Below are 26272 nucleotides of genomic sequence, written 5' to 3' on the forward strand. Positions count from 1 at the left end.
ACAGTTTAATGATTAAAATAGTATATTCTTTTCGTCTGCGGTTCATAACGATTAACTTTACAAACACTTGAAAACGTAAAAATGCAGTCTACTGTGCGAGGCACAAAGAATGCGGAGTTAAATAAGGTGGAGTTTTGCAATTAGCTGAGGTGACAGACATAAAGATAATTGTTATATGATATGAAATATGCTATAAAAGATTTGTAATAAATGCAAGGAGAAAGCAGAGTGAAAATAATTAATTTTGTGTAGGGCATATGGTCATCAGGGAAATCTTTGTAGGGGAAATAATATTTGAATAATGAGTAGGATTGAAAAGAGGCAAAGTTCATTCTAGGCTGAGAGACTAGCACAAAGGCCCTGGGGGACTTCTAACAATGCAAAGAGCATTTCGTTTATTCATTCAACAAATGTTTCAAAACAAATATTTATCGACTTTTATACAAATGGCCCTGTGAATTTATACTTTGAAGCACTCCTTAGTTCCAAATACACAGCGATGATAGATAAAATTTTTAAAGTAAAATTTAAAAAGATACAGCTGTACTAAAAACAATAAAGTAAAGCAAGTGTCTCTGTGGAACAGATACAACATAGAAACGATTGGTGGTCGGCAGAGGCACAGATGAGGGAACAGGCCCGACTGTCTCTGGGCGCAAAGCCTGGTAGTTGATGCTTGTGGAGTAAATTGCTCCCTGTGAGGTTGGTAGAAAGAAGAACCAAGCTCACTAATTGAAATCAGGGCTGGGTGAGAAGCCACTCTCTTGTGAAAGGGGGAAAAAAATCTGGGCTCATATGAAACTGTGGAAGACAGAAGAAAAAAAAACACAGGCTTGTGACCAGAAAAGGAATTGAGCCCCCAGATGACTTTGTGACAGCAACTGCTTTATAGTATCTAGTCTTCAATGTAAGTTGTGGCCTTCGGGCATCTTGGTGGCTTGAGCGGTTAAGTACCTGACTCCTGGTTTCGGCTTGAGTCGTGATCTCATGGTTTGTGAGTCGGAACCCCGCGTTGGGCTCCAGGCTGACAGCTCAGAGCCTGCTTAGGATTCTCTTTCTCTCTCTGCCCCTCCCCTGCTCGTTCTCTCTGTCAAAATAAATAAATAAAAACTCAAAGAAATAAAAAAGATGTGGCTTTGATATGAGGGATTTGGGGGACAGAGTAAAAGCACCACAAAACTAGACATAGAGGAATAAACAGAGAAAGGAATCCTGGAGACCACTGATGGCTCCTGAAACCCCAGGGAGAAGGAAAAAAAAAAACCCTATTATTAAAAAAGTAGTCAAGAAAATAAAAACCTTGTATATTAATTCAGTACATAATAGTTAATGTAGTAGGACAACCTGATAAGTAGCTTAAAATAAATATGCTTAGGATGTTCAGGGAGATGACTAAAGGAATAACATCCATAAAGAACAAAGAAATAATTAAATAAAACCCAGGATAAAAGGAAACAAAAAAAAGAGCTGGATATGAAAAAGAGTTAGTTAAAAATTCTGAAAATGAATACGATAGGCAGTGAAATTAAAAACTCTACAGGTGGAAAACACTCTGAAGTTTTTTTTTTTTAATGTTTATTTTTGAGAGAGAGAGAGAGACAGAGTGTGAGCAGAGGAAGGTGGAGAGAGAGGGAGACACAGAATCTGAAGCAGGCTCTAGGCTCTGAGCTGTCAGCACACAGCCTGACGTGGGGCTCAAACTCACGAACTATGGGATCATGACCTCAGCTAAAGTCAGATGCTTAAAGACCAAGCTATCCAGATGCCCCTGAATACACTCTAGGTTAGACACAGGCAAGGAAGAATTAGTAAATTGGAAGAGAGTAATAAATAATTCACCCAGAAAACAATGGTGTTAGAGATGAGAAGTATATATATGAAAGAATATTTAAGAACCTGGAGAATACAAGGACAGGCTCCTGTATACATCTAACAACAGTTGCAGAAAGAAAAGAATACATTGCAGCAAATGCAAAGGAAGAATAACTCTCAGAGAAAAACTTCTCAGAAACAGTATATGTCAGAGATGCACCAATATAATCAGTTTAGGAAAAATAACTACCAACATAGAATTTTATACCTAATTGAATTATCATTTAATATTGAGGTCAAAATGAAGACATTTCAGGCATACAAAGACTAAGAGAGATTGCAACAATCAGATACCAAAACAACCACTAAGCAGGAGGGATAATTTTGAGCCAAAATTTGAGCAAATGAGTAAATTCAATAATATACTAATTGGAAAATACAATGTATGTGTGTACAAAATATAAAATAGGGGTGGTTAATGTGTAGCCAGAGTTAAGGGCTTTGTGATCTGAGCAAAAATAATTTTGAATAATTTCAGACTTAAAAAAATTTTATTTTATTTTAAAAAAATGTTTATGTATTTTGAGAAAGAGAGAGAGAGCACAAGGGGGTGAGGGGCAGAAAGATAGAGAATCTTTATTTGAGAGAACGCATGCTGAATGTGGAAGCTTACATGGGGCTCAATCCCATGATGGCGAGATCATGACCTGAGCCGCTATCAAGAGTTGGATGCTTAGGGGCGCCTGGGTGGCTCAGTCGGTTAAGCCTCCGACTTCGACTCAGGTCACGATCTTGAGGTCCATGAGTTCGAGCCCCGCGTCGGGCTCTGGGCTGACAGCTCAGAGCCTGGAGCCTGCTTCCGATTCTGTGTCTCCCTCTCTCTCTGCCCCTCCCCCGTTCATGCTCTGTCTCTCTCTGTCTCAAAAATAAATAAACGTTAAAAAAAAAAAATTAAAAAAAAAAAAAGAGTTGGATGCTTAACTGACTGAGCCACCCAGACACCCCAATTTTAGACTTACAAGAAAAAAATTCCATTGCTGCTCAGAGTGAGTAGGCCCTTTTTCAGAAGTAGCCTATATTCAATAACTGGTTGATGTGGGAATACAAAAGTCTGGTTTATTTGCCCCAGAACTGGACAACTCTGAAGTGTCATCCAACTTCATAACACTTCATGGGATCTGCTGAGGCCTATGCTACAAATGCATCTCACTTCAACTTTCCTCCTGCCCCGTGCTGCTTTCCTTTCTACTTATAGAACTTCTCAAAAACTCTTCGGCATGCAAATCTCTGTCTCTGAGTCTGTTTCCAGGGAGCCTGACATAGGACCGTTGGGGATGGGAAGTGGTCCCAGGAAGCAGACTCTACAATGGGAAATTAAAGCTGGATTACTTCCTGACCAGCTGACAGTGAGAACTCCGTCACTGCTAGTCCGTGGAGTCCTGATATCTCCAGGCTGATGTAGCAGTGAAAGAATTAAATTTCTTTCCGGTGATGACCCTGGATTTGATACTAGTAGAAAAGAACACACTGGCAAGAATAATATCTCAGGAGTTGAGAGATTTAAGGGAAGTAGTAAGTAACTATCTGGACCATGGAACTAGATGGCTTTTGCCATCAGCGAGAAGAAAGCACAGTGCTTGGTAGGCCTTCTTGCATTCTGGAGGAAGCGTATTTCACACTTGAGAAAATTGCTGTGATTTATTTACCAAGTCGGGCCCAGGAAGGAAAAGGTTCTGCAGCAGGTCTAGGCTGTGGGGCAAGCGGTCTGGCCACATGGACCACTTAACCTTCATATAACCTTGCAAGTCCAATGGTATTAAAGCTGTCTGTGGTACGAAAAGTCTCTCGAATTTAAGGCAAGCCCCAATAGGAAAATCACAACCAAGATTCCTAAGTTTTCAGAGGGAGGCCATGACCTCTGCCGAAGTGAAACTATACTCCACTTTAAAAATAGCCCCTGGAGTGTTCCTGAGTCCTGATGAGAAGAAGCATCTGATCATGGAAACTCAAATAACCAAGTGATCAGAGCTGACTCTTATGAGCTGGGTTCTGTCAGAGCCATCATGATATAATGTCAGGAAGGCTCGGTGCAATCCATTAATAATGTGGAAGGAGGATCAGACAAGATTGGGTCCAGAACTATAGGAAGCCTTCAACAGCACGTGGCCCAGGACTCCATATCATCCGCTATGTATGGCTACACGGGGGGGGGGGGGGGGGGGGGGGGGGAAGGAGAAGAAAGGTGAGGAAGAAGGAGAAAGGTCAAGCATAAGTTAGGGATGAATTGACTTTCTATGTGGGTTAAAGTTAAAAGTGGACTATTCGGGGGCGCCTGGGTGGCGCAGTCGGTTAAGCGTCTGACTTCAGCCAGGTCACCATCTCGCGGTCCGTGAGTTCGAGCCCCGCGTTGGGCTCTGGGCTGGTGGCTCGGAGCCTGGAGCCTGTTTCCGATGCTGTGTCTCCCTCTCTCTCTCTGCCCCTCCCCCATTCATGCTCTGTCTCTCTCTGTCCCAAAAATAAATAAAAAACATTGAAAAAAAAATTAAAAAAAATTAAATAAAATAAAAGTGGACTATTCAGGAGTGGCCCTAAAAGAGCGTTGTGTGAGGAGATCCTCTCAATGGGAAGAGCTTTGAGTGGAACATCTGTTTCGTGTGGAAAGTGAAGTAACGCAACAAAGTATACATGGACTTATGAACAGTGATGAATGGTTTGGCTAGTTGCCCAGGAACCTGGGAGGACGGAGACTGGAGGGTTGAGGAGAAGGAATTCGGGAGAAGAAGCATGTGCCTGGACTTAGGGAAACTGGCATGAGTATCTTTACATGACAATTAGTATGGAACAGAGAATATCCAACATGAAAGAGAGGAACCAGCCAAGCATCAGAATGACTCAGCGATTTTGTTTTGGCCAGAAGCTGTCGTCATTAGCTAATCCATTGCTGCAACAGTGGGCTTCTGAATGGAGCAGCCATAGGGGCAGGGACAGAGTCCATGCAAATGGACTCCCACCCGCCAAACTTGATCCAGCTACTGCTATGGCCAAGGTGTAATCTGCCACCACAGCGACCAAAGCTGAGCCCATTTTTGCGCTATGTCTTAAAGAGACCAACTTGCTTTTTGATTACACGAGTCCCTATCTTGCCTAGGAGGGGCAGCATTTCATTTTGGCTAGAATTGACATATCTTCTGGGTAGAGTTTATCCTTCCTGTCCTTAGATTCTCAGATGATATAGATTGTCTAATTCGGTGAAACAGTATCACACAAATCACCTCACAACAATGCATCCATTTTGTAGCAAGTGTGGGTGTAGCACATGGGATCTGTGGGATCCATGATCCTATCGCATTCTGCCCGTCCCAAAAGCTGGTAAAGCAATGAACAGTATTGCCAAATATTTTTCCTTGTATGGATATGTATTATAACTTGCGATATCTCTGTTTTATTGCCATTTGTAGCAACTCTTCTATGAACATTCGTGTACAGGTCTTTATGTAGACATTTGTTTTTGTTTCTCAAGGGTAAAGGCCTAGAAGTGTAATCGCTGGGTTTTAGGGTAGGTAAATATTTAACTTTATATGGAACTACCAAATTGTTTTCCAAAGCAACTGTACTATTTTACATTCCTAAGAACAATGTACAAAAGTTCCAGTTACTTCATACTTTTCTAGGATTTGGTCTGGTCTGTTTTTGTTTTTGTTTTTAATTGTCATTCTAGTAGAGATACAGTGCCTTTTCATTGTGTTTTTAATTTGTACTTCTGTAATGAATGATGGTGTTGAGCATCATTTTATGTGCATATTTGCTATCCACACTTCTTTTTTTTTTTAAATTTTTTTTTTTTCAACGTTTATTTATTTTTGGGACAGAGAGAGACAGAGCATGAACGGGGGAGGGGCAGAGAGAGAGGGAGACACAGAATTGGAAACAGGCTCCAGGCTCTGAGCCATCAGCCCAGAGCCCGACGCGGGGCTCGAACTCACGGACCGCGAGATCGTGACCTGGCTGAAGTCGGACGCTTAACCGACTGCGCCACCCAGGCGCCCCTACTATCCACACTTCTTAAATGAACTGTCTGTTCAAATCTTTTGACTATTGAAAACATTTTTTGGTCTACTTATCAGTGAATTGTAGGAGTTCTTCATATATTCTAGATTTAAGTCGTTGATCAGATATTTATTTTTCAAATATTTTCTCAGTTTGTGTCTTCTATTTTTCTTTTCTTTTTAAAAAATTATTTATTTTTTTGAGAGAGAGAGAGAGAGAGAGCATGAGCAAGAGAGGGGCAGAGAGAGAGGGAGAAAGAGAATCCCAAGTAGGCTTTACACTGTCAGCATAGAACCCAAGGTGGGGCTTGATCCCATGAACTGTGAGATCATGACCTGAGCCCAAATCAAGAGTCTAATGTTAGCTGACTGAGCCAACCAGGCACCCCAATCTTCTAATTTTCTTAGCAGTGTATTTTGAAAAGTAGTTTTAAATTTTGAGGAATTCCAATTTATCCATTTTTTTTTCAACGTTTATTTATTTTTGCAACAGAGAGAGACAGAGCATGAACGGGGGAGGGGCAGAGAGAGAGGGAGACACAGAATCAGAAACAGGCTCCAGGCTCTGAGCCATCAGCCCAGAGCCCGACGCAGGGCTCGAACTCACGGACCGCGAGATCGTGACCTGGCTGAAGTCGGACGCTTAACCGACTGCGCCACCCAGGCGCCCCTATCCATTTTTTTTTTTTATGATTTGCATTTTTTGTGAAAACTAAGAAATTATTGCCTAACCTAACATACATTTTTCTCCTGTGTTTTCTTCCAGAAGTTTTATGGTTTTAGGTTATACATTTAGGTCTATAATCCTTTTTAAGCTAAATATTTTGTATGGTAGTAAGTAAGGGTTTAAGTTCACTTTTTTTGGCATATAGATGTTCTATTACCATTTGTTAAAAACAATATTATTTCTCCATAAAGAGATTAACTTATGTATATAGATAATTTTATGTATCTTATTATACATCTTATGTATATAGATGACCTAAAACAATTAAAAAAATAAATAATAAACTGTGTTATTTTAGTACAGTTTTAGATTTACAGAATAATTGAACAGATTGTACATAGATTTCCATATACCTACCTACTCCTACCCCTTGTGTACATGCAGAGTTTGGTTTATTATTAACATTTTGCTTTAATGTGGTATATTTGTTATAATGAATGAACCAATATTGATTTTTTTTTTTAATCTTGAGAGAGTATGCATGAGCAGGGGAGAGGCAGAGAGAGAGGGAGAGAGTATCTTAAGCAGGTTCCATACCCAGCACAGAGCCTGACATAAGTCTTGATGGCACAACCATGAGATCATGACCTGAGCCAAAATCAGGAGTCAGACTGAGCCACCCAGGCACCCCAATATATTATTATTAAGTATAGTTGATAGTTATGTTAAGATCCTCTCTTTGTGTTGTACAGTTCTCTGGGATTTGAATTAATACATAACTTTAAGTAATTATTAATTATTTAAAAACAATTTGCATAATGACATATATTCATCACTATAGTTTCATTTATGCCATCTGTATATCTTCTTTGGTGAAGTGTCTATTCTGATCGCTTACCCATCTTTTAAACTGGGTGGCTTTGTTTTCTAATTATTGTTCAGTTTAGAAAGTTCTCTGTATATTCTGAATACAAGTCCCTTTCTGGATATAATGTTTTACAAATATTTTCTCTAATATCTTCACCATTTCTTAGCTGAAGTTTTTAACTAAGTTCTTAAAGGTCTTAAACTAAGTTTTTCTGTCAAAAATTTAAAGTAACTACTAAAAGAAATGAAATCAATAGCTTCCAAATCATATAGAAACTAAACAGCATTAGAAAGTATTAATGATCCATAAGTGGAAGAATGTTAGAGAAAAAATGCAAATACAAAATATTAATTGGAAAGCAAAAAATGGAAAAAATAGAAATACGGCCAAGTATGTCAATCACAAGTATAAACATATTCAACTCTCTTATTAAAAGAGTCTAGTCTAGTATCAAAGTCTAGTCTCAAACTAGACTAAAAATGTGTTACTGAGAACATATAGAAGAATTAATAATCAAGAAATGGAACAAATAGTTGAGTATGTACTCTGAAAATCATAATCAAAATAAAGTTATTCTAGAAATGTTAATATCAGACCAAAGAGAATATAGCATGCATTCCTGAAATGCAAAAATGATTTCCCACCAGAAACAAGTGCATTCACACAACACATCATATTTCCAGATTAAAGAGGAAAAAAATGTAAATATATGAATGGACACATAAGCATTTGACAAAATTCAACATTTAAGTATAGTCAAATAATAGGCCGTAGTTAAAATCAATTAACTAGGGGCGCCTGGGTGGCGCAGTCGGTTAAGCGTCCGACTTCAGCCAGGTCACGATCTCGCGGTCCGGGAGTTCGAGCCCCGCGTCATGCTCTGGGCTGATGGCTCAGAGCCTGGAGCCTGTTTCGGATTCTGTGTCTCCCTCTCTCTCTGCCCCTCCCCCGTTCATGCTCTGTCTCTCTCTATCCCAAAAAAATAAATAAACGTTAAAAAAAAAAATTTAAAATCAATTAACTAGAGAGAAAAGCATTCCAACATGGATATATTTTGAAAATGTGATGTTGAACAAAAATGTTATAAAATAACATCTATTATCTGATACCGTTTATATAAGGTGTAATTACTTATTAAATCAGTATCATCCTGTATACGGATATATGATCTATTATATTAAAAAAGTATAAAAATATCTTCAGGAAAAATAAACATTATATTCATAATAGCTTTTACCTCTGGAAGGGGGAGAGTATTCAGAAGGTTTGAGCTTTATTTGTGATATATGCAATCAAAAGCAGAGGCAAAACAACAAGTAGTATTTATTGAATTCCCAATTTTGAAGACATTTTCTAGGCACTGAAAATACTGGGATGAGTGGGTCATGACCTCTGTTTTCAAAGTACTCTCATTTCAGGAGAGGGACATAGTTGCACCTAAAATGGAGACTCTAAGGAAGGCCCTCGTTGATTTTCATCTGAATTACCCCAACAATAATTCTGTTAAAAGCTCCACATACGTCCGCTTGAGAGATCTGGGTAGCATATAGGGGCATTCCTAATACAACTGCACATAAAGCATCCACTTGTTGTTCACGTTAGGAGAAAAATATAAATCTTAAGTCTACTTCCTAGTAAAAGATAGTACATTGTGTAGAGTGCTTTATGAGACCATCAGTCCAGCGATAACAGACCAGATCATTCCTTCCCTGTCCCCTCTTCGAATCCAGGCAAACGCCCAGGTATTCAGTACAAAAAGTTTCCCTAGTGAAGTTAGCCTATAACTGGCTTGTAACTGTAAGAGAATTAAGTTGAGAACCAGAGAAGAAGGCAGGACGGATAGGAGCTGGGAACAGAATCCAGGAGGCAGAAATGGAGACAGGATCAATGATACACAGCACTGGGAGAGATTCCCATTCACAGGACTGTAAGGTAAAAAAAAAAAAAAAAGAAAAAAAAAAGAAAAAGAAAAAGAAAAAAAGAAAAAAAATCATTGTAAACCTTCTCTTCATGCCACATATAAAGAAAATCTTCCTCTTTATCTAGTGAAACATCGATTCTTTCTCATAGTTAATTGCTCTAAATTAAATAAAATGTTTCTCAGAAACAAGATGAAATACATTTAGATGTTTTCCTATACATTTGGAATGCTCTAAAAAGCCATTTACAGCCCTTAAAATGATTGGCTCTATTTCTACTTCCTGTTCTGTAAATGAACCAGAATCAATAAAATATTTTATGGTTCTGAATATATTTAGTAAAATGGTTCCTCCCAAACAACACACACTTATGCCTAATATTCAAATTTATTTTATGTTCAACCTACTTAAAATGAAATGTAAGCTGCAATGAAGACCCAGGTAGTGATATAAATACAAAGAGTAGATGGGCCATCTCTAATATATTTCAGAACAGGTTTTCTAGTATTGACTCAACATTCCACATACCTGAACAAAGAAGTTATACGTAACTTCCTTTTGCAAGATAATTAAGAATTAAAGTACAAGTGAAGGTATGTTTTAGTCAATTACCTCCGGAATTTTCAAAAAAAGGTATATGTTTGTTTATAATGATAAACAGAAAAATTCTGAAGCCAAATATTTTACTTTTGGTAGTCCAAAGTTATGCTTTTTAATCTTAGAAGATGATTATGCCTTTTAATCATGGAAGAAATGTCAAGAAAGCTGGTGGTGGGGGGGTAATATAGATGAAAAAATAGCAAATGGCTTGTGATCCATGGTAAAAAAAAAAGTCTTTCAACAAGCATACAATATTTGAAGAAGTCTAAGTGAAATTTTTATGTGTTTTTCTTTTTAATGTATAGTAACATAGGTATAGAGGGCAGTGTAATTAGTTACCTTTTAAATAAAATTTATCAGATAAATATTTCTTATGTATTTGGTGGGTCTTAAAAATCCATGTATGGACTCAAATGAAAGGTTACAGAATTTGGGATTGTTGGTCTGGATATTAGAAGGATAAAGGATTACTATCAGAAGAACATTCTCTATCTCCACAGAGGACAAAGCAAGAGGAAATGAGCTTAAACTGTTTTAAAAGTGAGTCAACATGGCTATACCTTCAAGATCATTCTGACTGAGTTCACCAGTTAACAGAGTTCCACCTAAATGACTGATTGGATCAATTCAGCAAACAATCCATCAGCTAGTTATTTTGGCAAAGAATGCAAATGCAAAGCCTTTGATTAGAAGGAAGTACTCCTTTAATTAAACATTAGGACATAAATTCAAGTAAGATTATAGACTCTATCCCTAAAGGTCTTTCAAATTAAAGTAGACAGCTCTATAGATTGAATGGTTTAATCAGTCAATGAATATTTATTTAGTACCTACTTCATTCTTAACATTGAACTATTGAAAACAAGGGACTAGATAAGAGAATCAATTGAAATAACGGACAGTCTGTTACAGAATGAGTTTTGTCCCCCCAAAAGATATGTCAAAGTTTTCATCCCCAGTACCTGTGAATGTGACCTTCTTTGGAAAGAGGGTCTTTGCAGCTGTAATTAGACTAAGATGACATCTTAAGGCTAGGCCCCAATCCAATATAACTGGTGTCTTTATAAGAAGAGAAGACAGAGAGAAAGAGGGAAGGTGGCCATATGAAGACAAGAAGGAGAAGGCCATATAAATATGAAGACAGAAACTGGAGGCATGCATGTATAAGACAGAATGCCAAACATGATTGGCATCCCCCAGGAGCTAGGAAATAGGCAAGGAAAAGATTCTTTCTCAGAAAAAACCAATCTGGCTGACACTTGGACTTTGAACTTCTAGCCTTCCCGAACTATGGGATAATAAATTGCTGTTGTTTTAAGCCACCCGGTTTGTGGTACTTTGCTATGGCGGCTCTAGGAAATGAATACACAGTTTTTTTGTTTTTAAGTTTGCTCATTTGTCTGTAAATGTGTAGTATTTTGGGGATTTTTTTGTTTTTACAGCTTATTTATTTATTTTTAGAGAGAGAGAGAGAGCGCAAGTGGGGAAGGGGCAGAGAGAGAGAGAGAGAGAGAGAGAGGGAGACAGACATGTGGGGCTCAAACTCATGAACCATGAGATATTGACCTGAGTCGAAGTCAGACCCACTTAACCAACTGAACCACCCAGGCATCCCAGTGAATACAGTTTCAAATTACTTTTTCTGTTACATTAAAATACAGTATAATCTGTTATTTTATTTTAAAAAATGTTTAATGGTTATTGATTTTTGAGAGAGAGAGAGAGAGAGAGAGAGAATGAGCAGGGGAAGGGCAGAGAGAGAGGGAGACACAGAATCTGAAGCAGGCTCCAGGCTCTGAGCTGTCAGCACAGAGCCCAGTGCAGGGCTCAAACTCACGAGCCATGAGATCATGACCTGAGCCAAAGTCAGATGCTTAACTGACTGAGCCACCCAGGCACCCCAAGTATAATCTTTTATAAGTCATTGGCTTATTCTTTTTTTGAACTGATTTTTAAAAACCAGCTTTATTGGCATATAGTTCACATATGATACCATTTACCCATTTGATAATATTAATAATAAATATTATTTAATAAATATTGGTCTGGAAACTAAAACTACTGGAAGAAAACATAGGTGAAAATCTTTTCGATATCGGTCTGGCAATGGTTTTTTTGAATATGGCAACAAAACACCGATCACAAAAGCAAAAATAAATAAGGTTGCATCAAACTAAAAAGCTTTTGCACAAGAAAGGAAACAATCGACAGAGTAAAGAGACAACGCATGGAGTGGGAGAAAATATTTGCAAACCATACATCTGATAAGGAGTTCATATACAAATATATAAGGAGCTAAAACAATGCAGTAGCAAGGAAATAAATAACCCAGTGAAAAAAATGGGCGAAGGACCTGAATAGACAGTTTTCAAAAGAATATATATAATGGCCAAGAGGTATATAAAAAGGCATTCAATATCACTGATCACAAGGAAAGGCAAATCCAAATCACAATGAGTCATCACCCCATGCCTCTTCAAATGGCTTTTTAAAAAATATAAACAACAACAAAACAAAAAACCAAGTGTTGGTGACAATGTGGGGGAGAAAAAGAATCCTTGTGCACTGTTAGTAGGAATTGGTACTTTCATTTTGGAAAACAGTATGGAGGTTCCTCAAAAGATTAAAAATATAGCTATTGCATGATCTGGCAACCCAACCTCCCAGTATATTCTAAAGGGAATGAAATTGGTATCTGGAAGAGATATGTTCACTGCAGCATTATTCATAATAGACGTGAAATGAAGTCTACCTAAGCATTGACATATGAATGGATCAAGAAAATGTGGTATGTATAGAGATGGAATATTATTCAGCCTTAAAAAACAAAGAAAGCTTGCCATTTATGACAACAAGGATGAGACCAGAGAGCATTATGCTAAAGGGAAATAAGCCGGACACAGAAATACAAATACTGCATGATCTCACTTACTTGTGGAATCTGAAAAAGTCGAATTCATCCAAACAGAGAACAGAATGGTGGTAATCAGGGATGGGGGGGGGGGGGGGGTGGGTAGAAATGGAGAAAAGTTCATCAGAGAATATAAAGTTTCAGGTTTGCAAAATGAATACATTCTGGAGATCTAACATACAGTGTGATGGCTGTACTTAATTATACTGTTTTGTTTACTTAAAATTTGCTAAGAGACTAGATTTTAACTTTTCTCTCACACTCACAGAAAGCTCTGTGATGTGATGAACATGTTAATTATTTCGATTGTGGTAATCATTTTGTAATGTATATGTATTTTATTTTATTTTTTTAATTTTTTTTTAACGTTTATTTATTTTTGAGACAGAGAGAGACAGAGCATGAACAGGGGAGGGTCAGAGAGAGAGGGAGACACAGTATCGGAAACAGGCTCCAGGCTCTGAGCAGTCAGCACAGAGCCCGACTCGGGGCCCGAACTCACATACCGCGAGATCGTGACCTGAGCCGAAATCGGACGCTTAACCGACGGAGCCACCCAGGCGCCCCTGTATATGTATTTTAAAACATCACACTGTACACCTTAAAAAAAGTATACAGCTAAGTAGATTTTAGTATATTGACAAAATTGTGCAACTATCACCACAATCTAAGTTTAAACATTTTAAAAATCATTTTTTAAGTTTATTTATTTATTTTCAGAGAGAGAGAGAGAGAGACCGAGCATGGGGGAGGGACAGAGAGGAAGAATTCCAAGCAGGCTCTGCACTGTGCAGAGTTGCTTAACCGACTGAGCCACCCGGACGGTCCCTAAATTTAGAATATTTTTAATATCCCCGTGCTTCCTCATTCCTCTCCTCCAGTCACTGGAAACAAGTCTACTTTCTGTCTCTGTCGCTTTTACCTATTCTGGAAATTTCATGTAAATGGAATCCTATTTGGTTTTTCGTTACTGGCTTCTTTCAATTAGCCAAACGTGTTCCAGACTTACCCGTACTGTCACATGTATCAGCACTTTAGTTTTTATTTCCAAACGACATTCTCCTGTATGGAAACACAACTTTTGTTTCCTCATTCATCAATTAATGAACACTGAATTTGTTTCCCCCTTTTGGCTGTTGTGAATAATGCCGGTACGAACATTTGTGCGAGCGTTTGCGGGGACGTGGGTTTCATTCCTCTTGGGTATAGGCCTGGAAGTAGATTGCCAGGTCCTGTGGTAACTCTTTGTTGAGCCTTTTGAAGAAGTGAAAACTGTTTTTCTAAAGTGGCATTTCATATTTTCACCAGCAAATACGAGAATTCTAAATATGTTCTGAGTATTATCTTGCACATTCCTTATAGCAACCCACGATGTGGGTACTGTTTATTGCTACCTCATAGGGCAGAGTACACGGAGGTATAGACCGGTTGAGTAAATCGTCCAGCCTCACAATTTCCTCAGACCCCTTCTGAATGAGTAGGTTTCTGAAACTCCCTCTCTACGTCCCCCCACCCATTCTCCAGGACAAAACAGCCTCTTCTTCTCAATACATCTTTTGAAGGCATCTCGGCTGTTCGTTCTCTGAACACTGTCGTAAAGAGGATTCTGGGTGAGAGGGTACCACTGTCCATGGCAGTGTTCGAGGCAGGAAGACGGGGAAGTGTTCCAGGGCAGACATGGGAATATGAGGTTCCAAATTGCTTTTATTTTTTCCTCTTGACTTTGTTTTATTCAGACATTTTGTAAGACTCAGAAGATAATGTATTTCTTGAAGACAGTAAGGATGACTTCTCACTGGATCTAGGAGGAAACCATGCCGCCAGACCAGCATGAGCAAGATCCATGATACTTACCTGACCAAACTACGAATTAAGTAGTATTCCTTAGGGGTTTGTGTGGGTTGGAATAACAAGGAAAGCAATTCATTTCTAACATTATGAAAAGAAAGAGTAAACAGATACCGTGTCTATCTTCAAAGGCTGGTGAAAATGGAAGCAACGGTGATTTCCATCCTGATGTGAATGACCATGTAGCTTGAAGTACGGTAAAGTCTCTTAGGATTCCTTTAGCAGTACGCGTTTATAGTTTTTCTAAGAATGCTGTAGCAAATTACCGCTAACTCCAGTAGCTTAGAGTAACAGAAATTTATTCTCTCACAAGAGACTAGAAGTCCAGAAATAAGGTGTCAGCAGGATATGTTGTCTCTCTTCTCACTTCTGGTGGTTGTGGGTCATCCCAGCCATGCCTTAGCTTGCAGCAGCATGACTTTACTCTCTGCCTCCATCATGACAAGGAACCTTCTTCCTTATGTGTATCTGTGTCTTCACATGATGTTTCTTCTCCTGCACGACTCTTTCTGGATCTCTTTTTTCTCTTCTGTCTCTCTCTCTCTCTCTTTTTTTTTTTTTTTGAGAGAGAGAGACAGAGAGAGAGAGAGAGAGAGAGAGAGAGAGAGAGGGCAAACACAGGAGGGGCAGAGAAGAAGGAGAGGGAGTCTTAAGCAGGCTCCACGTCTAGCATGGAGCTTAACGCTCACTACCGTGAGATCATGACCTGAGCCGAAATCAAGAGTTTCTGACTTAGCCACCCAGGCACCCCTGTGTCTCTTCTTTTCTAATATGGACACCAGTCAGATTGGAATAAGGGTCCATCCTACTCCAGAGTGACCTCATCTGAATATGTATCTTAATTACATCTGCAAGGATTTGGACCTATTTCCAAATAAGGTCACACTCACAGGTACCAGGAGTTGGATTTTCAACCTATCTTTTAGGGAGGACACAATTCAACCCACAACACAGTAGATTAGTGTCAATAATATGACTCCACTGGGACTAGTACTCCAGTAGTACATTCCACTAGTATTCGTTCCTGATGATCTTTTGGACTTAGGTATTTGTAGTATGATTAAAAGGCACTGCTAAGGTATTATGGCAAATATTGATCATTATACATTCCAATCCCTATAAATTCCTATCTCCTTTGAATTTTTTTAATGTTTATTTCTGAGAGAGAGAGAGACAGAGCATGAGCAGGGGAGGGCCAGAGAGAGAGGGAGACACAGAGTCGGAAGCAGGCTCCAGGCTCTGAGCTGTCAGCACAGAGCCCCATGCAGGGCTCGAACCCACGAACCGTGAGATCATGACCTGAGCTGAAGTCGGATGCTCAACCGACTGAGCCACCCACGCACCCCCCCCCATCTCCTTTGAACTAGAGGCAACCAATTTTTAACGTTTATTTATTTTTGGGACAGAGAAAGACAGAGCATGAACGGGGGAGGGGCAGAGAGAGAGGGAGACACAGAATCGGAAACAGGCTCCAGGCTCCGAGCCATCAGCCCAGAGCCGGGGCTCGAACTCACGGACCGCGAGATCGTGACCTGGCTGAAGTCGGACGCTTAACCGACTGCGCCACCCAGGCGCCCCAAGAGGCAACCAATTTTTAAAATTCTGATTCTGATAATTCTGCCTTCACTCAGTGTATTTGTGGGAACTTCTATTTCAAAAGTGACGTAAGGGATAGTAAATTATTCCAAATCATGGCATATGTTTATTCTTTGAAGAGGTAGTATGCTGTTGTGAAGAAAGTAGCTAGACCTAGTTGGCTAAAAACTGGGTTTTAAACTTACTGGTGAAGTGACATTGTTCAGCTATAGCTATTTGCTCCAAGCAGAGGAGAACTGGAAAATCTTGTCAGCAGAGTCATGCTCAGTGAGTCTCAACCATAAAGTTTCACTGTTAAAATGCAGAAAGCTGGTCTGTCTTCATCTCCTGGTCCGTCCACTGACCGGCAGTGGCCAGGACACATCACCATTTGAATCCGGTGACCCTGTATGAAGAGAAGTGTTTGATCTAAGAGTCCCTGAGAGGTAGTGCCTGACAGAATTTCGCGGGTCTCCAGGTCCAAGAGGAAGTCTCCCTTCCTTGGTGTCTCTCAGTTCTCATAGATCCTTTTGCCACCAGGGTGTGTTTTCAGTCAGTCAAATCTCTTTACCTGTATGCACAGCCATTATTTCCAAAGTTGCCATGGCAGGGGTGCTCTGACACACACCGGGCCCAGGAACACCTATCCTTCTGATCTCTCTATGCCTTCTGGAGAGTAGAGCAAGCATTGCCTCCGTTGCCTTTTGCAGATGGTTCGGGGAGGGGGTTAGAATGTGGGGCTGGTGGCCAACCTCCCAGATGTGAATTGTCTCCATCCCATCCTGCAAGGAGGTCGGACAGTTTACTTACCCACCCCGTGCTTCAGTGTGCTCAGCTGTAGAAGGTGGTAATAATAGTACCTACCTCATGCGTTGCCATAAGGAATGTGCAAGATAATACTCAGAACATTTCCTGGCTCTGCTCTGCAAATGCTTACAAATACAGCAATTTATAGTAATTGTTGTAATCACAGCTCAACCTCCGCTCTTCCCTATTTTTCTTCTCTTACCCCCAGATCTCCATTCTTTGGTCCTTCTGTGTTTGACCCTCAACTTGAGATTGGAGAACCACAGGACTGGATTCTGGGTACCCAAGTCCAGCCAGCATTATCGTTGCCTGTTTTACCACAGTTGGCTCCTAACCCACCTCGTTACTTATCTTGACCTCCTGTGATTCTTTTTCCACAAAGGAGAGTCATTTTCTAAAACAGGAAGCACATCATACTATATCTCTGCTTAAAATCCTCCAGTGGCTTCCCAACATATTTTGTTTGTTTTGTTTGTTTTTGGTTTCAGGAGTAGAGTTCAGTGATTTGTCACTTGCATATGGCACCAAGTGCTCATCACAAGTGCCCTCCTTAATACCTATCACCCATCTAGCCCATCTGCCACCCACTTCCCTCCAGCAACTTTCAGTTTGTTCTCTATGGTTAAGAGTCTCTTGTGGTTTGTTTCCCTCTCTTCTCCCTGCCCCCTTCCCATATGTTCATCTGTTTTGTTTCTTAAATTCTACATGTGAGTAAAATCATACGGTATTTGTCTTTCTGATTGACTTATTTCACTCAGCATAATACATTCTAGCGCCACCCACCTCATTGCAAATGGCAAGATTTCATTTTTTTTGATGGCTGAGTAATATTTCACTATCGATATCGATAATGATATAGATATATACAACATCTTCTTTATCCATTCATCACCCGATAGACACTGAACTGTTTCCGTAGTTTGGCTATTGTAGATGATGCTGCTATAAACATTGGGGCACATGTACCCCACTGAATCTTTATTTTTGTATTCTTTGGGTAAATACCTAAATGTGCAATTGCTGGATCATAGCAATTTAGTTTTTTTAGGAACCTCCATAGTGTTTCCCACAGTGGTTGCCTCAGTTTGCATTCCCACCGACAGTACAAGAGCGTTTCCCTTTCTCCCCATCCTCTCCGACACCTGTTGTTTCTTGTGTTGTTAATTTTAGCCATTCTGACAGGTGTGAGGTGGTATCTCATCCAATGCATTTAAACTCTCAACTTCTCACCTTTGTTTACAGATCCTTATGCATCTGGCCTCTTCAGTCATTGGGACCTCATGTCACCTGAGCGTTCCAAGCTCACTGTATCTAAGTACACTTGTGACAGCTCTCCTGTCTGCCTAGAAGGCTCACCCTCATGCCACTTCCTGTCACCTCATCTTAAGAGGCCTTTCGTGGCCTACTAATTCAAAATTCACATCCTGTCAAATCAGCCTACTGAACCTTCCGCTTATTTATTTGTACTGCTTACCTCTCCTCATTTGAATGTAAGCTCAGTTAGAATAGTAGCTTTCCTTGGCCTGTTTAGTGTTCTATTTCCTTCACCCAGAACAGTTCCTGGCACATAGTAGTTACTCAGTAAAGTTGGTTGTTAGATTAATACTAATACTAACATTACTTTCTGTCTCAGTAGATGCACATTCTTTCCAAAGGAAACTCTATCTTTTTATGGGAATGGTGACATCTACTTACCACACACCTTATTATTTAGATTAGATACAAAAAACAGTCTTGCCCTTAGTATAAGGACAGGTTTTTTGTTAATGAATAGCCCCTACAGGTAGAGAACAATCATGGTAAGTGGGCAAGGGTGATGAGGCATGTAAGGTCACATACCCAAATGTCCCATACTGAAGAAATTTTCCTAAAGCACCATTACATCATCTTTTTAAGCAATGAATATTTCGTGTTCTATTCCATACTACCTAATTTTTGTTTTAATTTATAATTTCTCTAAAAAAGTTCAGGTAAAAATAACATTCTGGGACGATAAACTAAATTGTTAGTAGCACAAAGTAATTATTCAATTAATATTAATTAATTTTCTTTTATTATCTTCCATTCCAGAGAGCATGCCTTTGAGAAACAGTGAGACATCAGTCAACGTGGTACATTTGTACATGGATAGAGAAAGTCTGGAATAAATTAGCAGCATCAATAACTTCTGGCAAAGGGATGAGATAAGCACATGAAGAGATACTTCAAATTTTTGTTCTACTTACTTCTGTGTAGTTTGGATTTTTGAAAAAAACTTAAAAAAAATCTCCATGCGGTCCTTATGTTATTAAAAACAAACTAACGGAAGCAAGGAAATAAAAGGATGAAAATTCCACACTTTTTCATTAAAGTAAACATGAGGAAATTCGGAGAAATTTTAGAGTGATACAAGACAATAGTTTAAAAAATGACTATGTTTTGAATTGGCACCGACATCAGTTTTTTGTTTCTAAAGTGCAGCTCTGAGGATTAAAAAAATAAACAACTTGCTGTTCATGGCAGCCGCAGTTTATTTGGAAAAAAAGATCTAAAAATATAGCGAATTAGTAAGTTATTTATAGCATATTAAGATGAGTAGAAGAAATGATTAATTTCTGTAATAATATTTTGGTTGTGACTATCAGAACATCAAGTGGCTTAACTGAAACGGCAAAAGAAAAATTCCACAAATGAGAACATTTTAGAACTAAAGGAAATTAGTTGCAAGTAAAGGTTTGACTGTGTTCAGACAGTTGCATGTTTTCCAGTGTGTGCTTGGATAAAGTAATGCACGTGAAAACCAACAACATGACAGTGGGATTTTATCATTTTCTTAACAGTTTTATCTAATGTCACGTTTTAGCATTTTAATTTTATTATTTAATTATTTTTTAATTTTTAATCTTTATTTTTGAGAGAGACAGACAGAGCGAGAGAGAGGGAGAGGCAGTGTGAGCGGGGGAGAAACAGAGAGAGGGAAACACAGAATCTGAAGCAGGCTCCAGGCTCTGAGCTGTCAGCACAGAACCCGCAAACCGCGAGCTCATGACCTGAGTCAAAGTCCAACGCTTAACTGACTGAGCCACCCAGAAGCCCCTGGAATTTAGCATTTTTTACATACATGAAAAATTTAAGAATTTGCATTTATTTTTATGTTGCTTATTTTTGTCTTACTTTTGTAATCAAATAACTTATACTAAAATTAACACATAAGAATTGAGGATAAAATTATCTATCTCACATGCTTTGTCTTTATTCTTTTTCTTTTATTGTCTTAATTTTTGTTCTAATTTTTCACTTTGTTTTTATGTTTTCAAGCCACGCTTTTCTCTTTTTGTCCTTTTCTTTATGCTACTTCTAGTAATTATACTTTTTAAAAAGTGAGCTGGATCATTTTGGGGATGAGTAAAACATTCCAATTTGGGATTCGATTCCAAATTTCCAATGAACGTGTGTAGAAAAATATTCAGGTTATTTTTTCAATTTGAATACAGTAATCTATGTGGAAACCTAATGGGGACAGATGCTCTGAAAAATGGTTACATTTACATTCAAGATTAGAGTCTCCTGAAGAATAGGAAATAAAAGATCTTTGTGAAGCATTTCAAAATCAAAGACAAAGCAGAAATCATGCAATTAGATATAGGAAAGCATATGAAGATGTTCAAGTTCAATAACACAGTCTGGTTAAAATTAAAGAGAAGGAAAGTATGATCAATAAAGCTTAAGTATATAATTCAGCCATCAATTTCTATCTTGTTTCCAAATTTCAAATTGCTAATAAAATTATTATGATATCATTATCACAATGTTAAGTAATTACAAACCCCACAAATTATATATAAAAATGATTATTAAAATATGTAATAATAAAGTCATTATTCTTGTGTATAGGTAAAATATAATGATTGCTTTTTAAATTCAGGGTATAATAAATGTCATGGTGTGATCAATGATAGTACAGGATCAAAGTTTGAGATGAGGTCAATAAAACCACAAACAACCTTACATTATTTTCAGTGGATTTCTACACACGATGACAAAACAGCTGTGCTTCAAGCCTGCCTTTACAACAAATTATGAATAGGCATGAAAACAATGACAATTACTGTAGCTATAAAAGGATCCATTGCCCATAGATGTTTAAATTGTTCCATATCACTTAGGTTGATATATAAAATCTCGTGTTATCAAGAGGGCAGTAAAATTAGCCCTACTATCATAGATGAGTTAATACTTGGAATGTTTAAATGATGTGCCCAAGTCAAATAAGCAGCTATTAAATAAAGAAGAAAGGGCATGTAAGTCTACTCCATGAGGCAACTGAGGAGATAAGATGTTGCATAAGCCGTAAAGTTTGGAGGCATCTCTAACTTTTAATAAATGTTAAATAAAAGAAATATATGCAAAACGGTTAATAACCAAATGAGATTGAAAGGCTCATAATGAAAACCAGCTACTCTGTTTTCTACCTTCCCCACCCCTTTTGACACCCCTTCCCTGACCACTTCCTGCTCCAGGTACCGTTCCCCCAAAGCAACTACTTTTAATTATTTAGCTGTTTCTCCTGTTAGTTACACTAAGGCTCAACAGTATAAAAAAAACCAAGTAACCCAAATAATGCATATAGCAACCAACTCTATTACCAAGTCTTAAATGTTTCAGAAACACAGAAACTTAGTGCCATCAGTGAGAATATCAACGGTCATTTTATAGAAGTGCTAACCAATAGATTTTTGTGAGAGGAAATGATGGACAACAGACCTTTTTTGTATATAGGATTTTGTGGTCAGCTCTTTTTATTTTCACTGAAGACAAAAGTCATCTCTATAATATCATGGTATTCAGAGAGAATTATGTTGGCGTATGCTTTGAGTAGGATGGTCTCAACAGCAAAGTAGCGTCTGCCCAATAAAATGTTCCCTTGAAGCATCTTTTGGCAATCTTTGTCTTGGCAAAGGCAGTCCTCTGGTCATGTTACCTGGCGTTGGTCTTTTGAGGACAACAGAGTTAGTGGATGCAGGCTCTGAACCCAGCCTTTGTACATGCCTTGTGATGGGCAGGGACTGGATGAAATCTGTTCACAGAGAGCTGTCAGTTGTCGGGTGGGTACCTATGGGATCTATCAAGCATCACAGTAAATTCTGCCTTATACTGTCAACGCTTTACGTTATCTCCAAAATTGCATCTTTCTTTAACTAGTATCTGGTGGGATAGAGATAGCCTTTCAGAGGCTAGGTGTTATCTCCTATAAGCTGTCGTATTTTTATTGCTTGCCTTGAAATCTTAAGGGGCAAGAAGTATGAAGAAGCCGTCATTTATTATTTTTATGACAATATATTAAACTGGATTATTAATGCCCATCTTATTTTCATAATCATATGCTAAAAAATGGATTGTCAAGGTGTAGATACACCCAGAGATCATGGAATTTAAAAAAAGGAGATTCCTTCATCTCAGATGCTACTATTGAAGTGTCCAACTATTTCCTTCCCTGTACTGAAGTGGAACAAGGAAAGCTAGACCTGCTTAAATGATGCTATAAAGACTGCTTAAGTAATTGGATACATTGTCAGTGGCTGTCAGGAAGAAGGTCGTAGAATACCACACTCAGTGGCTCTTTATCTGGGTTCAGCGATAAATGCCAGCTCAGTTCACTCAGTCAGCTTGCCTCCCTAATGATATGCTGAAGCATTAAAAATGGATTTCTTCTTTGTCAATAGTACATCATGTATATCTAAAATGAGTGGCAGTTTTCCACTCTAATTTGGTCCTTAGAATTTTCTTTTTCTTTCTCTCTCTCTCTTTCTTTTTAGGAAGTTGGTACATGAACTTGGTTTGTGACACAGCTATAGCTCCACAGATTTTCAGTTTTGAAAAGTAGAGGGGTATCACAGAAAGATGAGTAGCCAGAATCTTTGGGTGAGTACTTGGCTATTAACAACTGTGGAAACCAGTTAATTAGTCATTTCTCTGCAGCTCAGTTTCCTCAGCTGTACGTGTGCAATTAAAATATCTTCCTGATGGTGCTGTGAGGATTAAATAGAATAACGTAGGTACAAAACACAGTAGGTCCTCAGAATATGCTTATCTGATTCTAGATAATAATGCCTTTAAAAATAAAAAAAAATGATTCTCTGATGTTCAGTTGACATTTTCCTGGTTGAAAATGATCTATGTAAATTAGATCTAAACAATAACAATGGTTGGAGGTATGGACCAACAGGAACACTCATTTAATGCTGGTGAGAGTGAAAATCGGTTCAATCACTTTGGAAATACTCTGCTATTACCTAAAGAATGTGACTAGCACGGAGTCCAGTAGTTCTAATCTTAGTTATACTTCCTCAGCCAGAGATATTCTTGTTATATGTACCTGGAGACATAATTCAAACATGATTTTAGGAGCACTGTTTGTAGCAGAAAGAAAACTATAAACAATCCACATATCTCTCAACAACAGATTGACAAACAGTAGAATGAATAAGCTTTATAAAGGGGAACTTCATCTGTTTAAAGCAACATGAAAGGATCTCACAAACATAATATTAATCCAAAAGGCAAGTTGGAAAGATATACAATGTATACAGTGTTCCATTTTATATGAAGTGCAACAACACACAAAACCAAAACAGCATAGTTTAGACTATCTATCTATCTATCTATCTATCTATCTATCTATCTATATATCTAATCATCTATCATGTATCTATGCATCTATGATGAAACCGTACAGCAAAACAAGGGAATGCTTAATATAAGGTTTAGGATAGTGATTACTTTTGGTAGGGAAGGAAGGTGATGCAACTGGGAAGAGATACCAAGGTCACTTCTTAACAAACTGGTTTCAGTCCTTTTTTAAAAAATCTGCAATTGCCTCTCTTTTACTTTCATTTTTAAAAAAGCCTTACTTTTTATGAGCAGTTTTAGGTTCACAGTAAAATTGAAAGGAAGTTTCAGAGATTCCCCAGGTAGTTTTTGCTTCCACACATGGATAGCCTCTTCGTTATCAACATCTCTCACCAAAATGGTACATTGGCTACAATTGTTAAATCTATATCAACACATCATAATCATCGAGAGTCCACAGTTTACATTTTGGCTCATTTTTGATGTTGCACATTCTATGGATTTGGGCAAATGTACAATGACATGTATTCACCATCACTGTATCATACAGAGTACTTTTCCTTCCCTAAAAATTTTCTGTGCCTTTCTTGCTTATCCCTTTCTGTCCCTCACTCCCCCAAATCCTGGCAAACACTGATCATTTCACTGTCTTCATAGTTTTTCTGACCTTTTCCAGAATGTCATACAGTTGGGACCATACTGTATGTAGCCTTTCCAGCTTGGCTTTTTTTTAATCTATGTAATATGCATTTAAGTTTCCTCTGTGTCTTTTTATGGTTTCAGAGCTCATTTTTTTCTAGTATTGAATAATATTCCATTGTCTGGTTGTACCACCTTTTATTTATTCACTTACCTACTGAAAAATATCTTGGTTGCTTCTAAGTGTTGGCAGTTATGAGCGAAACTGTTACAAACATCTATACCTTTGTATGGACTTAAGTTTTCATTTCCTTTGAGTAAATGCCAAGGACTATGATGGCTGGATTGTATAGTAAGTGTATGATTGCTTTTGTAAGAAACTAGCCAACTGTCTTCCAAAGTGGTTGTGCTGTTTTGCATTTCTACCAGTGGTGAATGAGAGTTACTCCACATCCCCGCCAGCATGTGGTGTTGTCAATTTAATCTATTTTAGTTTTTCTGTTAACAAATTAGCACAAAGTGGAAGGTTTAAGACAATTGAAATTTACTCTCTCTCCATTCTGGCAGTCGGAAGTCCAAAATCTATGTATCAGCAGAGTTCTTTCCTTCTGGAGGCTTTAAAAAATTTTTTTTGGGGGGGCGCCTGGGTGGCGCAGTCGGTTAAGCGTCCGACTTCAGCCAGGTCACGATCTCGCGGTCCGTGTGTTTGAGCGTCGGGCTCTGGGCTGATGGCTCGGAGCCTGGAGCCTGTTTCCGATTCTGTGTCTCCCTCTCTCTCTGCCCCTTCCCTGTTCATGCTCTGTCTCTCTCTGTCCCAAAAATAAATAAACGTTGAAAAAAAAAATTAAAAAAAAAATTTTTTTTAATGTTTACTTATTTTTGAGAGAGAGAGAGAAACCCCGAGCATGAGTGGGGGGAGGGGCACAGAGAGAGGAGAGTGGGAGGGGGGAAAGAGAGAGGAGAGTGGGGAGGGGCAGAGAGAAGGAGAGTGGGGGAGCAAAGAGAGAGGAGGGTGGGAGGGAGGGGCAGAGAGAGAGAGGAGAGTGGGGGGGAGGGGTAGAGAGAGAATCGGAAGCAGGTTCCAGGCTCTGGGCTGTCAGCACAGAACCCAGTGCAGGGCTCGAACCCACAAACTGGGAGATCATGACCTGAGCCAAAGTTTGATGCCTAACCGACTGAGCCACCCAGGCACCCCATCCTACTGGAGGCTTTAAGAGAGATCTGTCCCATGCCTCTCTTTTAGCGCTGGTGGTAATTCTTGGCATTGCTTAGCTGGTGTGTGCCTCAACCCAATCTCTGTCTCCATTTTCACATGGTCTTCTCTGAAAGTCTATATTCTCCTTTTCTGTCTTTCACGAAGACATATGTCATTGAATTTAGGGTCCACTCAACTCCAGGATGATCTCCTCTCAAGATCCTTAGCTTAATTAATCACATTTGCCAAGACCCTTTCTAAAATAGTCCCATTTACAGGTTCTAGGTAAATGTATCTCTTTGAGCGTCCATTATTCAACCCACTACAGTAGTTGTACATTTTATTGTTATTCCGTGAGTATAACAGACATGTTGATTCCTTTGGGTGTTTGATATATTTTCCAACAAAAGTAAATATGCTTAAAATAAAAAAGCGAAAAAAAGAAAATAGAGAAAAAAATGTTCTAATGCCAATTGTGTGATTACGTTGTCTTCCCAAGTTGACAGCATAAAATAGAATTTTCTCAGTAAAGAAGTATTTTCCTAACATTTTGAAGTAAAATATGTTGTTTATATATTCATATTTATATACATGTATATACATATTACATATTGAATTCTCAATAGAGTTAATTTCGAAATGTACTGAAGCTGAGTTTTCTATTCCTACATATATCCTATTAGAAATAACATTAAGCCTGATGTTATGCTTGAGATTCTTTTTAATTTTGACGGTTAAAGTTCTGGATTCAAAGAATAAAGCATTAAATAAAAATT

At 38.6% G+C, this 26272-nt stretch overlaps 1 long non-coding RNA gene across 1 annotated transcript in view; it reads left to right on the plus strand.

The window, feature by feature from the left end:
• Positions 1–19322, plus strand: part of LOC121042694 (uncharacterized) — a 40483-nt gene extending 21161 nt beyond the window's left edge. The window contains exon 4 of the long non-coding RNA XR_005796387.1: positions 19124–19322. This is a non-coding gene — a long non-coding RNA (uncharacterized LOC121042694). The remainder of the gene's footprint in view (positions 1–19123) is intronic.
• Positions 19323–26272: the final 6950 nt, after the last annotated feature.

The sequence above is a fragment of the Herpailurus yagouaroundi genome, unplaced genomic scaffold (assembly GCF_014898765.1).
Source record: "Herpailurus yagouaroundi ecotype Mexico unplaced genomic scaffold, PumYag 186, whole genome shotgun sequence".
Classification (NCBI taxonomy): domain Eukaryota; kingdom Metazoa; phylum Chordata; class Mammalia; order Carnivora; family Felidae; genus Herpailurus; species Herpailurus yagouaroundi.